Genomic DNA, 17,106 nt, shown 5'->3' on the forward strand with positions numbered 1-17,106 from the left:
ACAACTTGTAGCAACTCTATGTACAGTAACTCTGAACTCTGACTTATCCTGAGTCAATCTCACTGTCTCTGACACACATCCCCCCATTACCCCACTTACTGTGTCAATCCATCTCGTTCAGAGTCTTCATTTCCTGCACCATTCCTCCATCATTTCAAGCATAATATTCTTCTCCAAGAACCAGTCCTCCAGGCAACATGTCCAAAGTATGTCAGATGGAGTTTTAAAATCCTTGCCTCCAAGGAGCTACTTGGTTTCATCCTCTCCAGGTCAGACCAACTTGTTCTCGTGGCAGTCCGTGGTATGTTCAATATTCTTCTCCAGCATCATAAATCAATGGTATCTATTATAATGTGAATAGGTCTATAGTAATAAATTAAAACTTTAAGAGCAAAAGGAATTTTTTTTTGTAGATTATTCACTCTTTAGTCTGTAAATTGTTAGAATTCTTCCTTCGCCTACTGTAGATGTATGTTGTTGTTATTTACCTTTGAGTCAGAACTGACTCACAGCTGACCCTCCAGTGGGTTTTCGGAGGCAGTAAATCCCAAGGAAGGAGATTTCTCATCCTTTCCCTGGGGAGCAGCTTGTGGATTTGAACTAAATGCCTTTGGGATTGCAGCATGTAGATATAGGTAGTACCTGCTCTGTTTCTCTAGGAAAAAGGAACTGCCATGTGTATTATAAAGACTAATAAGTCACACAATTTAAAGTTAAGTTTTTATCCTTTAGTAATTCTCAGTGAAAAATATTCTGAGTGGCATCTACTTCCTAAACAACATGCCTCTGGTAATGCTATAAACTTTGATAAATGACGATAGTTACAGAAAGGCTTCAGGCCTTTTGTTCATAGAGTCGCTATGAGTCATGCTCGACTCAATGGCAATCAACAACAAAAACAAATATTTTAACAGGAATCAAAAAATGCTGAGAGAGAAATGTTATGAATATGGGATAAAGTACTGAGAAACAATGTCATGAGTGATAAGACAATTGATAAAAGCAAAGGCCTGTCATCAGATGAAGAACAAAAGCCATCTTGGCAAAAATTCATGCAAATGTGTACACTTCAAAGAGAAGAGTAATTATTGTTGTTGTTATGTGCCATTGAGTCACCCGTGACTCATAGCAACCCTACGTACAACAGCTCTGAAGCCTGTCCTATCTTGAGCCAGTCTCACTGACTCCCAAACGCCTACCTTCATTACCCTAGTTACTGTGTCAATCCATTTCAGCCAGGGTCTTCCTCCCCTGTACTCTCCCTCTAACCCCTCCACCCCCCAGCATGATGTCCTTCTCCAAGGACTGGTCCCTACCAACCATGTTCCTAAGTATGTGAGAAAAGAGCTTTAAAATCTTAGCCTTGAAGGAGAAACTTGTTTTCACCCTCACTAAGACAGACTTTACAAAGTTAGCTGTTCAGTTTTAGAACAAATATACATAAGAATTTAAAAAGTGTTATAAAGAATAGTATTGGGGAGCATGAGTGGCCTAGTGGTAAGGAGCTGTGCTACAATCTCAAAGGTGTGAAGTTCTGATCCACCACTGCTCCGCTGGGAGAAGGCTGGGCAATCTTCTCCTGTGTGATACCTGCCAGAGGGTCAGTAATGAGTCGGTTAAAACTCAGTGATACACAACAGCAACAAAGAACAACGTGATCCCATCTATTTTAAAGTTGAGATCATACTCAATTTCACTAAAAAAACTCCACAAAACGAAATCAAATTTATCAATAACAGGTTTGAACAGACTCATAGCTGACATTCCCTTGAGTTTCCAAGACTGTAAATTGCAAGGGAGGAGTTAGCTTATCTTTCTCCCTCAGAGCTCCTAGTGGATTCAGACTTCCAGAGAGGCATGGCCTTGGGTGAACAGTGTAACTCCCTGTTGACCAAGCCACCAGAGCTCCCTGTATGTAATCTAGAAAACTCTAATTTAATGATACTTATTTTCTGGTTTATGCCATTATGAAGGTCCTTTCTCCTAAGAGAAGTTTGTGAGAATCATTAGCTACTTAAAAATTCTAGTTACATAATGAATCTATATCTGTTATTACCAATCAACACAGTAGCAACTGAATGGCATTATAGCTAAATGATTTCTTTCATCAAAATCCAGTCAAAGGCCCAGCTGTTTCCAGCATATTATAATTGCACTAAATCTTTATTGCATTTCACTCTACTTAGACGTGTACATATGTATCAAAACTCCTTACCACCTCTGGTAAGGGTTGTGACAGAATTAAGAAATGCTTCCCTCCCCTAATATTCCTATAACTGGTTTCCTAGATTATAGGAGATCATTATGTGGCTTCCTTATTATATCACTGCATACATGTATTTTGGAGGACACAACTAAATAATAATCACAATGTTAGTAAATACTTACTGCAGTAGAACCTTACAATGTGATGTTATTTGGTCATACATAAGAATGGTTGAAGTTCAGGCTAGCTGGGAATAAGTTGTGAGTGAATAGAGAAAGAATGCCAATACATTCAGGGTTTCTTTGAGAAGAACAAAAACATACTGAAATTAGTGAGTAGCGACTACATATGCGGCAAGAGTCTGATGAGGATTATGAGAAACAACTGGAATAGTACATCAGCTAAGAACTCCCAGATGTGCGGGGTGGGTTTGGAAGAGGCTGTGGCACTTGGGGACATTACAGCCAACATTAGATGGACCTTCCTTGGCTGACAGTAGAGAGTACCAGGAATGTCTATCTGAGTTTCATTGACTATGCAAAGGGATTTGACTGTGTGGGTCACAACAAATTGTGCTAACCTTGAGAAGAATGGAGATCCCAAAACACTTATCTGTTGTGCTCACATGAAAACCTATCTGTGGACTACAAAGCAGTAATCAAAATAGAGCAGGGAAACACTGCATGGTTCAGGATCGGGAAAGTTGTGCGGCAGGGATGTATCCTATCTCCATACTTTTTCAATCTATATGCAGAGCAGATCTTTCAGGAGGCTGGACTTTATGAAGAGGAATGTGGTATCAGGATTACAGGAAGACTCATTAACAACCTGTGTTATGCAGATGATAAAATCTTTCTTGATGAAACTGAGGAGGATATGAGGCATTAGCTGCAGAAAGTCAAGGATTGTAGTCTTTCATATGATATGGATTGAAGCTTAACATCAAGAAGGCAAAGATTCTCTTCACTGGGCCAACTGGCAACTTCAGGATGGACTGGAGAAGAGATTGAGTTTGTTGATAGCGTCGGATTGCTTGTTTCCACAATCAACACTCTTGGCATCAGCAGTCAGGAAACCAAAAGGCGAATTGCATTGGGAAAGTCTGCTGTCAGGGATCTCTCTAGAGTACTGAGAAGCGATGATGTCAGTCTGGAGACTAAGGTGCCCCAGATCCCGGCTATGGTCTTGCAATTACTTACTATTTTTCAGAGATCTGGACAATAACTAAGGATGATAGATGAAATATTGAGGGCTTTGAGTTGTGGTGCTAGGGAAGAGTATTGAACATACTTTGGACTGGAGAACAAGGAGGTCTGTTCTCGAGAGGGTGAACCCACGCTACTCCCTGGAGGCAAGAACGTTGAAGCTCTGTCTCACATACTTTGGGCACGTAGCCAAGAGGGACTGTCCTTGGAGAAGAACACCATGCTTGGAAGGGTGGAGGGATGGTACAGGAGAGGAAGACCCAGGTTAAAATGGATTGATTCAATGACTGGAAAAACGGGATTAGGTCTGACAGAGACTGAGATTGGGGCAGGATAGGGCAGTTTTCAGAGTTAATGAACATAGGGTTTCTATGAGCATCAGTTGACTCAGTGGCACACAACAACAACTACAACATATGGAAACCGTTGAGTTGTATGTTTCGAATGGGTGAGTTATATGGTATACATAGGACATCTCAATGAAATTTGTTTTATGTATTACAAAATTATAACAAAATTCCAAAACTATCAAATGGCTTCCAATTCATGTTGTTGTTGTTTTTATTGATTGTCGTCAAGTTGAGCACGATTCTCAACAACCCTATGAACAAAAGACCTCACAGTGCATTGATTTACATGTTGGGCAGTTAATGAAAAGGTTGGTGATACAAAACCACAGGGTTTTCTGTGAGGAAAATATGGACAATGAATTCACGTTAATATTAAAGCCTTGAAAATCCAATGAAGAATCACTATGAGTTGACATCAACTCCTGAACAGTGGGGTTCTATTACGCTTGGCAGCCGTATGTCTGATAAAGATGAAGGAAGGTTTTACCCAAAGTCGTTGACCACGCTCCTATTTCACTGAGAAGTACTTATATATTTTTCTTGTCTCTACATTCCTCACATTCACACCAAGCCATTATGGAAGTGCTTAGAAGTGATTTGCTAGGGCGAAATGTCTAAAACATGCTCCCTGTGGTTTTAGTATGCTGGCTACTTTGAAATGAGGCCAATATGTGCTACGTGGGTACTTACAAACTTCAATTTTAAAATACTTTTAGTAATGAGACAAATTTGCTCAAAGTTGAATGTATTTGACTCTTAATGAGATTCCATTCTTTCAGTGCAGCTATTTTACATTTGAAACACCCTCTCCAGCAGGTGGCATTCTTGATGCCCAAATGCCCACTTGCTGTCCACTAAAATGAATTATCATGTGGGATCTGTTTCGGGCTTTGATTTGATGAAAAGTTCACTTGTTTGTTCCCATTGAAACATTCTTAAAATTTAAACATCTAAACCAAATTGTACTTTTGTTCTTTTTCTTCTGTAAGTTTTCAAGATACCCATGAGATTTTATTCCCTCAAGTAAGAAATTTTTACTATCCTTGTCTTTAAGGAGGACTGTGGCTGTCCTCTTTCTAGTGCAGATTTGTTTGTCCTTTTGGCAATCCATGGAACATTCAATAATCTTTATCCATCAATACAGAGACTAAGGTGTGCTTGATCCAGGCCATATTGTTCTTGATTGTTTGCCATACATCTTAGAGCTGAGCAAGGAATAAAGATGACGGCAGAATTGATGTGCTTGTGTTGTGCTGAAGAAGAATATTGAACATATTATGGGCAATCAAGAGAACAAACAAATCTGTCCTGAAGAGGGTGAAAGGGTATTTTGAAGCTTTGTCTCACATACTTTGGCATGTTGTCAGGAAGGACTGGATCTTGTAGAAGGATGTTATGATTGGAAGAGTAAAGAGCAAAGGAGAGGAAGACGCTGGATGAGATGAATTGATAGATAAGACTGTAGCAAAGGGGCCAGATAGGACTTCTAGAGAAGGTGAGGTTAGCTCAGAATAAGGGAACTTTCAGCACCATTATTCATAGGGTCACTACAAATCATAGTCAACTCAACAATGCATAGCAACAACAAAAACAATACAGCACAATTCCAAAGCATAAATTCTTTATTAATATTTTTTATTCAACTTTCATATGTGCATAAAGCAATTGATAATACCATGGATTGGGTCAGATGCACCATAGTCTTTAAGCTGACATTCTTGCTTTTTAGCTCTTTAAAGAAATCCTTGACAACAAGTTTGACCAGCATAATATATCATTGAACTCATTAGTGCTTTTTTTACAGATGTACATTGTGGATCTAAGTAACATGAAATCATTGACAGCTCCAATCTTGCCGTCATTTATCATGATGTTTCACATTGGTGCAGTTGTGAAGATTTTTGGTTTCATGATGTTGAGATGTAATTCATGCTGAAGTGTGTAGTCTTTGATCTTTTTCAGTAAGTGTTTAAAGTTCTGATAATAGTTTCATTAATAATGCTCTCTCATCATTCTACAACACAGAAACGTAAATGAACAAAGCCTAGACATTACATTTTCACATAAAACCCTAATACCAGTCTTTCATATGAGACAATGTCCAGTTCTCTAATCTGTATGAAGAATTCTTGAATGTATTAATACTCTCTTGGTTCAATATCCCATCCCCATCTGTCCACCAATAATGAAGAAATGTATAGTGCCTACTCTTACTATCTATCCTTTATGATTTGAGGATATTTTCAGATATAAGGTATTTGGTAAGATTTCTTTTTCTACTTTGTTGTCCTATTGGTTGATATTACTGATTCATTGACTGCTATGGAAATAATCGTCTATTAGCTTCTTAGTAAAAAGTAGAATACATTCCTTAAAATGCTTGATAAATTTTGCTAATATTGGTGAATGATTTTCATCATAGGTATAAGCTATTGTGAATATTTTTCAATATCTGAAAAAAATTCTATGTTGTCCTTCCTGTATATTGTTCAATCCTAAAAAAAAATACAGGGTTTTGTTTTTGATTTTTTTTTTGTTTATATTTTGGAAATTGTTAATTCCTCATAAAGGTATTATTATATTATGCATATTGTGAAACTGCTAAGATTCTTGGCATCTTAAAAAGGCACTGCAATCTGGAAATAAATAGGTATTTAAAGAGAAGAACACTTATTACACTGTCATGTGGCCACTGGGTACTCATTAAATATTAGTTGATGTTCAAAAAATTAAATGGAATGTAATTACTTTCTGCATAAGGAGGCTGCAAAGTGAGCTCTGGCTATGCCTTAAACTAAAAGAGTTTTAAAAATTAAAGAATCGGGGCCTTCCTCATAAAAGTTAAATTACTACATTGGTTTTAAGAAAATGTCATAAGACATAATGTGATTGAGATAGAATCCTACTCAAGCAATCAAACAGAATCTAGATATTTTGAAAATTTGGAGATTTTTTTCAAACCAGGAAAAATTGTTAATTCTGCAGAATGAAATTTTTCAATAATTATTTGAGATAGGAATACGATTATTGTTCTGCAAGGATCCTAGAAAATTATGTATCAGTAAATTTGTATTGCAATTGAACTTTAGTCAGTAAAAGTTAATTTTTTAACTGTAATTGTTGTGAAAATTTACTTAAGGTTAGGTTTCCACCCACTCACTGATGCACATTGATCCCTTTCCCATTGCCCCTCCCCCAATTTACTTTGTAATAAACATTATTCCAGATTATTAGTTGTCAAACTTTCAATAATTGTCATACTACCAATGCTTAATCTTCCATTCTTTTTGCATGGTCCTTACCTTCCTCTATTCCAGGTGAGACACATCTATCTACTCTTCCTTGTGCCCTGCCTATGCCCACTTTATTTTTATAACAGTGGTCTTATGCAGTATTTATCCTTTTTTGATTGAGATTTTTCACTTGACATAATGTCTTCTAGATTCATCCATGTTATGTAGTGTTTTACAAGTTCATTATTTTTCAGTGCTGTTTAATATTCCATTGTATGACTTTTGCAGTTTATCTATCCCTTTGCTATTTGTGAATAGGCTGCAATGAACAGAGGTGTGCCTATATGGTGTTGCAGCTCTGGTTTCTTTAGGATATAGGCGAGCTGGGCCAAATTGTATGTCTATTTCCGACTTCTTGAGGAACCACCAGGCTGCTAGTAATTGCACTGTTTTGCATCTCTCAAAGCAGTGAGTGTGGAGCGTTCCCAAAAGATTCACTTACCTCTCTCTCATTTGAGGAAGACAGTCTGCAGTTTTGAAAATATCCCCCGTGTCTTGGTGAAGGACTCTACACTACTGTGTGCATTGCTCTGTAGCCAGTAACCAATTGCCCTCCAGTTGACTCCACCTCATGGCAAACACTAGTGTACAGTTGTGCTCTGTACCATTTTAAGTGGCAGAATTTTTGGAAATAGATCATCAGAGCTTTCTTCAGAGGTGCCTCTGGGTAGATTTTGGATCTCCAGACTTTAGGTTAACAGCTAAATGTACCAACCTAGACAAAGCTGTTGAATGTGTTTCTCAAATCAGCAACTTCTTCCTTAATATTTTTATTTCTTTTGTGGTTTTTCAATGGAGACAGTGATTTATGAACACCTCGGACCTTTATTTTCTGTTGGAACTGTTGACTCCTGAGCACTTTGACAGCTTAATTTTCCAGATATTTGCCAATCCATAAGCTTCTTGGTTTTTTTCTCTGTTGAGAACAATGAACTGCCTTGTCTTACTTGCAAATGAGAATGCAGGCTGATTCACCCTATGGAATTAAGAGTGCATTGTAGGCAAGAGAGTTGCAGTAAATTGGGAAAAATTGCAAGGTTGATTATCTTCTTTCATGGATAAGGCATTGAAAATTCCATTACCATTCAAGGACGAACAGCTGGTTGCCCATGATACTCAGTTATGAAATGACAAATTAAATTATTCCCTATGTTAACCATGATTAGAGAGTAGACTGGCGATAAGTTTGAGGCAATCTTTGTGGTTACTATTAAATCATTGCATCGTGAGCAAAAATAATTCAAGCAATGCAGTATGAGGTGGCTATTTGTAAGGGCATTGAACAATTTGAATAAAAACAATAACAGAGTCAGATTCCGAAAATTTAAGTGTTTTGTGTTGGGTTTTGTTTTTTGGTGTTGGGCTTTTTTTGTTTTTTTGTTTGTTTGTTTGTTTTTTTAATTTGTCTCGAATTCCAGGGATACTAGGTAACTTTGAGAGCTGTTATTTCTGGCAGACTTAGAACAAAGGTAGTTGATAATTAAACCTACATTTTTAGCACTGAACATTGAGTTCATTGGCCGTCTCCTATGTGAAAGTTTTGAATGGATTCTAAAAGTACAACTTCTACAAAGTTAAGTGTATATACACGGGAGATTCCAAAAGTCCTGGCTTCCCGAACTCCTCCCTAGGTCTACTTTTCAAACATCTCTCATATGTTGAATAAATAGGATAAACTCTCACCCTAAGAGTTTATAATGTAGTCAAAAGAAATAGTACCTTTGAAGGTAAAACCAATTCTCACATTCATCTCTTTGGAAGTAAAATTATAACTAGTGATATAATTAGTGGGAGTCAAAATGCAAACCTACCAAATTTATTCCTCTGTGAAATGTCTTTCCATATCTTTTACACATCCTGTGATTGGGCTATGAATATTTTTCTTGTGGAGGCCCCGTAGTAGTCTGTAAATTTCACTATGAGACTCTTGTTTGAGATGTCATTGTGAAGTATTTTTTCACAGGCTATAGGTTTTCTTTTCATCCTATTAGAAAAAGATTATAATACACACAGGGACTGTGTCTTTAAAGGTCCCATTGATTGATGTTTTCCTCTCCTAATTGTGCATTTCTGCCTTTATTTTCCACTCTATCTATACCCTTGGCTAGGGCATCTACAATTGGTCCCACTTTGTCTTTTATGAACTTTATGGTTTGAGGCTTTACTCATGTCTCTGTTCCACCTTGAGTTGATTTTTTGTGTTGTGTGATCTGTGGATCCTGCTTCAGCTTTCTAGAAGTACATTTGTAGCTATGCCCACACCATTTGTTGAAGAGATTATTGTTTCCTTGTTGAATACCAGTTGACCATAGGTAGATTGGTTCATTTCTGGGTTCTCAATTCTGTTCCATTGATATATTTCTTTGTCATTTTACCAGTACCATGTGGGGGTTTTTTGGTTGTTTGGTTTTGTTGTGTTGTGTTTGTTTTATTTTATTTTTTTTTCTTTTTTTTTGCTTATTACAATTGTTTAGTAGGTTTTGAGATCAGGGAGTGTTATGCCTCCCACTTCATTTCTGTTTTAAGAAATGCTTTACTTTTTCAGACTGGCTAACAAACACATGAAGAAATGCTCAAAATCACTGACAATAAGAGAGACAAATCAAAACCACAATTGGATACCATCTTACCCCAGTACCAGTGGCAAAGTTTAACAGACTGGCAAACTATAATTGTTGGAAAGGATATGAAGAGATTGAATCTCTCGTGCACTGCTGGTGGAATTATAAAATGGTACCACCACTCTGGAAGACAGTATGACATTTCCTTAAAATACTGAACATAGAAATTCCATATACCCACCTATTCCCTTGCTAGGAATATACTCCTAGGAAAATAGAATTGACAAAAATGGATATTTGCACAACCTATATTCATAACATCATTATTCAAAATAACAAGAAAATGGAAATATCTCAAATTTCAATCAACAAATAAGTAGATGAAGAAATTGCAATACATTCATACAATGAAATACTAAAGAACCCCAAGGAGCAACAATTTTATAAAATACTATGTAGCAGAGAAGAATCTAGAGAGCATTGTGCTGAGTGAATTAACTCAGTCTAATATGGACAAATACTAAATATGATCATTATTGTTAAAACAGATAGACAACTAGTAAAACGTGTAAGGCCAAAAGAATAAGGGAATGGGATCAGAGGGGCAGAGTGTGGGGTGTGAGGGAAATCACTGGAATGGCAAAGTTTAACGGCCAGAGGGAGGAGGCTGTGAAGGATTTGGGAATGAGCCAATGAAGGAGGACCTGAAAGTATGGTGTTATCGTAAGCGTAGCTCAATTACTGTTGATTTTATTAAACACAATATATAAGAATGATGGTATGAAACACAATGTGAAAGAAGGAATATGTGAAACATGACATATATGAATGAAATACTACAATATACATTAATTTTGTATTCAAAACAATATAAAACAAATGCCAAACCACATTCAAGTAATTATGTTTGTTGTTGTTGATAGGTACTGTCCTGATGACTAACACTCATAACAACTTTGTTCACAACAGATAGAAATCTTGCTTAATCCTGTATCATACTCACAATCTTTATTGCTTTTCAACACACTCTTTCAGTCAATACATCTCATTGAGAATCTTCTTTTCCAAGGACTCTCCACCTTTCCCAGCATGATAGGACAGTGTAAAAGGAGCAGATACAATATGGATGTGGCCAACTCTGACTTCTACCTGACTCATAAAGGGGCACTATCTCCATCAATAGTATCCATAGCACCACACACATTTCTACAAAGTCAAACATGCCACCCCACTTGTTCCTGCACTTATTTTTACCAATCATTGGGTCCAATGTTCATTAGAACACTCAGATTTTACTCACAACTGTGTGATTTATTAGGAAAATAGGCTGGAGAGTAGGGGATGTAAAGAATATCTCACAATGCAAGTCCAGGTTTAGTCCAGCTGTCTCAAATCAAATTAAGAAGGCACAATTTTTCAATTAGTGAAACCCTAGATTCTTTTCAGGAACAAAAATGCAAGGGCCCTTTGGTTTAATTAATCATCTAGCAAATTTTATCTCTGAGTAGTTATTTGCTAGATTATCATTAAATTATCCAGTAAGCCAAACTCTTAACTATGGTCTTTATCTCCAGGGTTCCTCTGGTTACTCCTTACCCCAGTCACAGTCTCTTCACCCTCTGCCTAACACCATCATCATCATTGCGTTTCACAGTGTGGAAAGTGTTATCTTGTATTGGCCCCACAGCTGTTGATGATTTGCTAGCCCATGTGTCCACAGTTAGTTAGCCAACAAGGGCTAGCACAATGCCTAGACAAGCCAATTTTCAAGGGTTCTGACACTACTAACAGGGATATGCTGCTTATAATAACATACCCAAAGATGTGAAAAGAAGTTTCTTTATTTTTGCTTCTAAAGTTTGTGCTTTAAATTTATTAAAATAAGCCAAAACTAAAGGCACAAATTTGATAATTCAATCAGCATTGTTGTTGTTAGGTACTATTGAGTATGAATCATAGTAACCCTAAAACAACCATCCTGAATCCTGTCCTATTTTATGCCATCCTCATCATCTCGGAAACACTCAAGCCCATTATTAACATCACCACATCAATAGCCGGCATCAGACTGGAAAGGAAAACCAAACCAAACCAAGTTCCTTTGATGTTGTGTAGAAGTGGATTTTTCAAACTGAGTTGATAATGAGAAACTTTTTTGGGTCAGATTCAATGTTTCAATGTAAGTAGGTCTGTTCTACATATTCTGCATATAATGTGTTTCCTTGAGCAGTTAAGATTTGTTATACTATTTCTCCATAAAGTTAATACAAATATACACCTATATCCAGTGTCAATCCTTGGAAAAAAGATATTATACTTGAAAAAAGTAAGGCATCAGCAAAAGAGAAGAAATCTCTTAGGATGAATTGTGCCTGGTGACAATTGTGAGAATGGCACAGGATCTAACAAGGTTTTGATCTGTTGTACCTAGGGTCACTATGCATATGGTCACAGTCACCTCGAGACCACCTAACAACCACCAAATCTGTTTTGATGATGAGTCTTTTATTTGAAATTAGATGTTGACAACCTCGTATTTAGGGGAATACTTTAAATACACTTTTTTATGTCAGGAAACGGCAATTCAGGCATGAACTAAAGTCTTCATTTAAGGAACACAGAAGAGAGAGGAGCAGAATGACATATATGTAGAAATGCAAACACAGAGACAATATGCTTAAAGAGTAGAATAAATGTATTAATAGATTTCCAATTTTTTTCTAATAGTCTGAAATTATTTAAAAGAAAATGTTTTAAGATTATAAAAAGCACAATAGGATTTAAATTTTAGAAATTCGGAGGAATTCAATGTTTCTTTTAAAAGAGTTTTGGTGTTTGTGTTGGGTGTTGGTTTTTTGTTGTTTTTCTTCCTTAAGTAAAAGTAAAATTTAGTTCTCGTTATTTGAAATCAGAAACGTTGTTAATGATTAGAATATGTTAGATTAGAAAGACAGAAATAGTGACAAAAAATAGCTAATAAGGCAAAAAAATGTAACAAAGTTGACATCATCAATACTATTTCTTCCTTTAGTTCAGAGAGCAGCGTCTGTAAATGATCATTGGTTATATACATATATAATCTCAAATTATTTGCTACTTTTCACATAAATTTTAAATCTTCTGTTCATTTGGTATTTGTTATTCACTTATTAGGTACCAGTCTTTGTTGTTGTTATTGTTGTTGTTGTTATGTGCCATCAAGTCCCTTCCGACTCATAGCGACCCTATGCACAACAGCCCTAAACTCTGCTCTATCCTGCGTCAACCGCTCCGCCTCTGACAGACCCATCCCGATTACCCCAGTAACGGAATCAATCCCCCTCATAGAGGGTCTTCCCCTCCTGCGCTGTCCCTCCACCCTCCCAAGCATGATGTCACTCTCCAAGGACCCGTCCCTCCTGGCAACATGTCCAAAGTATGTCAGACGAAGCCCCAGAATCCTTGCCTCCAAGGAGTAGCTTGGTGTAATCCTCTCCAAAATGAATCTGTTTGTTTTCCTGGCAGTCCATGGTACATTCAGTACCCTTCTCCAGCACCACAGCTCAAAAGCATCCACTCTCCTTCTGTCCTCCCTAGTCATTGTCCAACTCTCTGATGCATAACAAGCGATTGCAAATACCATGGCCTGTATCAGGAACACCTTAGTCTCCAGAGAGACACTGTTGCTCCTGAGTACTTTAGAGAGGTCCCTAACGGCAGACTTTCCCATCGTGATACGCTTTTTGATTTCCTGACTGCTAGTGCCAAGAGTGTTGACTGTGGAGCCGAGCAAACTGAAGCTGTGAACAGTCTCAATCTCTTCGTCATCCATCCTGATGCTGCCAATTGGTCCAGTGGTGACAACCTGTCTTCTTGACATTGAGCCTCAGTCCATACTGAAGGCTGCAGTCCTTGACCCTTCGCAGCAAGTGCATGAGGTCCTCCTCAGTTTCAGCAAGCAGGGTTGTGTCATCTGCATAACGCAGATTGATAATAGATCTTCCACCAATCCTGATGCCACAAGAGCCCAGCCTCTCGGATAATCTGCTCTGCATACATGTTGAAAAGGTATGGAGACAGGATGCATCCCTGGCGTACACCCTTCCCAATTTTGAACCATGCAGTGTTACCCTGCTCTGTTCTGACTACTGCCTCTTGGTCCAAGTATAGGTTTCGCATTAGCACAATTAAATGTTCTGGGATTCCCATTCTTCTCAGAGTCAGCCACAGTTTGTTATGATCCACACAGTCAAATGCCTTTGCATAATCAATGAAACACAGATAGACATTCTTCTGGTATTCTTTGCTTTCAGCCAAGATCCATCTAACATCAGCAACAATATCCCTAGTACCACGACCCCTTCTAAACCCAGCCTGGACTTCCGGCAGTTCTCTGCTGATGTGCTGTTCTAATCATTTTTGGATAATCTTCAGTAGAATCTTTCTTGCATGTGAAATCAATGACACTGTTCTGTAGTTTCCACACTCAGTTGGGTCACCTTTCTTTGGAATGGGAACAAATATAGATCTCTTCCAGTCAGTTGGCCAAGTGGTTGTTCTCCAGATTTCTTGGCACAACTTGGTGAGCACATCCAGGGCAATATCTGTTATCTGAAATGCTTCAATTGGTATACCATCTATTCCTGGGGCCTTATTTTTTGCTATTTCCTTCAAAGCATACTGAATATTAATATACATTATGAACCAAAAAAGCGTATTTCTCACCTTAGAAGTCTTCTTATGTTGCAGGCTAATAAGAAATAATTACAGAAGTGATTATTCAATAAAATACTAAAAAGAAAATAAAAAAGACAAAGTAATATGAGAAGACCTAGTAGAGAAAATTGTTACAGTAACAATAGAAATAAAAGGTTTGGATGATGAAGTGACTTTACCTTGTGATTTGAAGGATGAAAAAGACCTAGTCTATTTCTATATTTATTATAAACCTTGTTCTATTTCATTAACTCCTTTCCACAATACCATATTCTCTTAATACCCATAGCTTTACAGAGAATCTTGAAATCAAATAATATACATACTTCAAACTTGTTAACAGATGTAAGAGCTACAGGACATTTTCACAAAGGACCACGGGAAATTTCAGTGATGGATTTGTTCTATATCTTAATTATGATAGTGATTATATATAAGAATAAGCATTTGTCAAAACAAACAAGTGAGAATTTGTTGAAAAAGCTTAGAAAAAGAAAATAACAGTAATGATGGTGAAACAAATACATACTAAGTTAAGGAAAGCTAAAGTTATTCAGCTCCAGTTCATTTACACAGAAAATGAAGCCAAAAGAATTTCTATAGGATAAAGGAAACTCTACCTACTTTTTTGTATATTACCTTGAAATATGTGGCCTAGCAAAATTTATTTCATTTTAGCAGCTGTTAGTTTGTTATATTTTTTCTTTTGTTATCTTGATTACAATTTCCTTTTGTTATCAATAAGTATATCACATGTAAATATGAACAGAATGTTTTTGTTTTTTAGAGGAAATAAACTTTTTTTAATGTGGATTTATGTGTGTGTGTGTGTGTGTGTGTGTGTGTGTGCGCGTACCGTCAAATCGGATCTTATTGGTACAGGAGGAGATTGCTCCTCCTTCCTCAGCAGAACATCTGGTGGATTCGAACTGTGTGCCTCTGGGATTGCAGTGCAGCTTCTTGCCACTAGGCTACCAGAGCACCCTAAACTTTTTTTTTTAAATTAGTGTTATCATCCAATGAAAACAAATAAAACCCGACTGCCTTCAAGAGAGTTATGAACTGTAGAAACTCTGCATCCATTCCTGAGGCACTGAATGGCAACATCTTCTTATTCTTTTTTTAAAATGAAACTACTGATAACTAAGAGAAAGAAGAATTACTGGCCCAAAGTAGACACAATATCACTCTTCTCAAATATTAGTAGTAAGTTGTAATCAAAAGGTTTTGTTGTTGTTTTTTTACTGTGATTTGGAAAGATGAAGTAATAATGGAATAGATAAATGGTGATTAATTTTGCAAGACACAATGTATAGCAGTAATTTTAAGAAACACAATGTGAGTGACAAGGAAAAAAATTAAATCTAAAATTAAAATAAAAGCCAAACATGTCTTTCAGAACACTAATAAACAATGAAGAAAGCATCCTTGAAACATATTCTATGTTACTATTTTTGCTGTCTCATTTAAGAAGTGTGTCTGGCCCAAAGAACATTTCCTGATTGCTTTGACTACATGATTAATTCATCTGTACAATTAAATAATGCATCTCCTTCTTTGACATTTCGAGTATCCCGTAGTCTCACCAAATTTGGTACTGCATCAACAGAAGTGGTATTGAGTTTGATTGATTTTCTTCCATAATGTTAGAAAAAGGACAAATTCCATTTAAAAATATGTAATTCAATGTATACCTCAGGATTATTTGAAATCTCCACTTGGATCACAAGCACCATGAAGAATTAGAACACTTTTACTACTTTAAGGAGGATAGAAGGAGAATTGATGCCTTTGAGCTGTGGTGCTGGAGAAGAGTATTGAGAATACCATGGACTGCTAGGAAAACAAACAGATTCATCCAGGAAAGGATTATACCGGGTGGCTCCTTGGAGGCAAGGATTCTGAGGCTCCGTCTAACATACTTTGGACATGTTGTGAGGAGAGACCAGTCCTTGGAGAGGGACATCATGCTTGGGAGGGTGGAGGGACAGCGCAGGAGAGGAAGGCCCTCTATGAGGTGGATTGATTCAGTGATTGGGATAATTGGAATGAGAGTGTTGGAGACAGTGCAATTGGCACAGGACAGAGCAGAGTTTAGGGCTGTTGTACATAGGTTCGCTATGAGTCGCAGGCAACTCGACGGCACATAACAACAACAACAACAAACAACTACTTTAAATGAAAGTATATCATTGCTGAAAGTTCATGTTAACATAATTCTCAGGTTACCAGTAGCTAGATCATCCTGTGCTCTATGGGTCATGTTGGAGTTCCACATCTTTTTCCATAAATTTTATTCTAAATAAAAATGCAGTCTCCTAGCAATAGAAAAGCATTCAGGAAATTATCATCCAAACATTTAGTATAGGTCATATTTATCTCAAGTATGTGGATAGGTTTTGCTATCTGCTTTATCACACATTTAACTTAGACATGCAATCAAGATACTGAAATATTCAAATGACATCCAAGACTTTAATAAATTGAGAGAAAGAAATCTATTCACAGACAAAAGAAGATAGATCAAGAGGGTAGATGTTGGGGAACAAAGAAGATGACAAACCCAAAATCTGAAAAGAGCTTTGGTGGCTTAATCTTAGTTTGTGAATATTGCCCTGATAACAAAAAGGCTGTGTCATCACCAGAGGTTTAACCCTGCCAGCTACTCTGACAGAGAAAGATGGGAATTTTTCTCCCAATAAGATTTACAGCCTCAGAAAACTTATGATTGGTCACTGCAAGTCCAAACCAACTCAATGACAGTGAGAACCTAAAGCAATCAAACAAACAAACAAA

Source organism: Elephantulus edwardii, unplaced genomic scaffold (assembly GCF_000299155.1).
Source record: "Elephantulus edwardii isolate Elephantulus edwardi_28Jun2011 unplaced genomic scaffold, EleEdw1.0 scaffold00014, whole genome shotgun sequence".
NCBI lineage: Eukaryota > Metazoa > Chordata > Mammalia > Macroscelidea > Macroscelididae > Elephantulus > Elephantulus edwardii.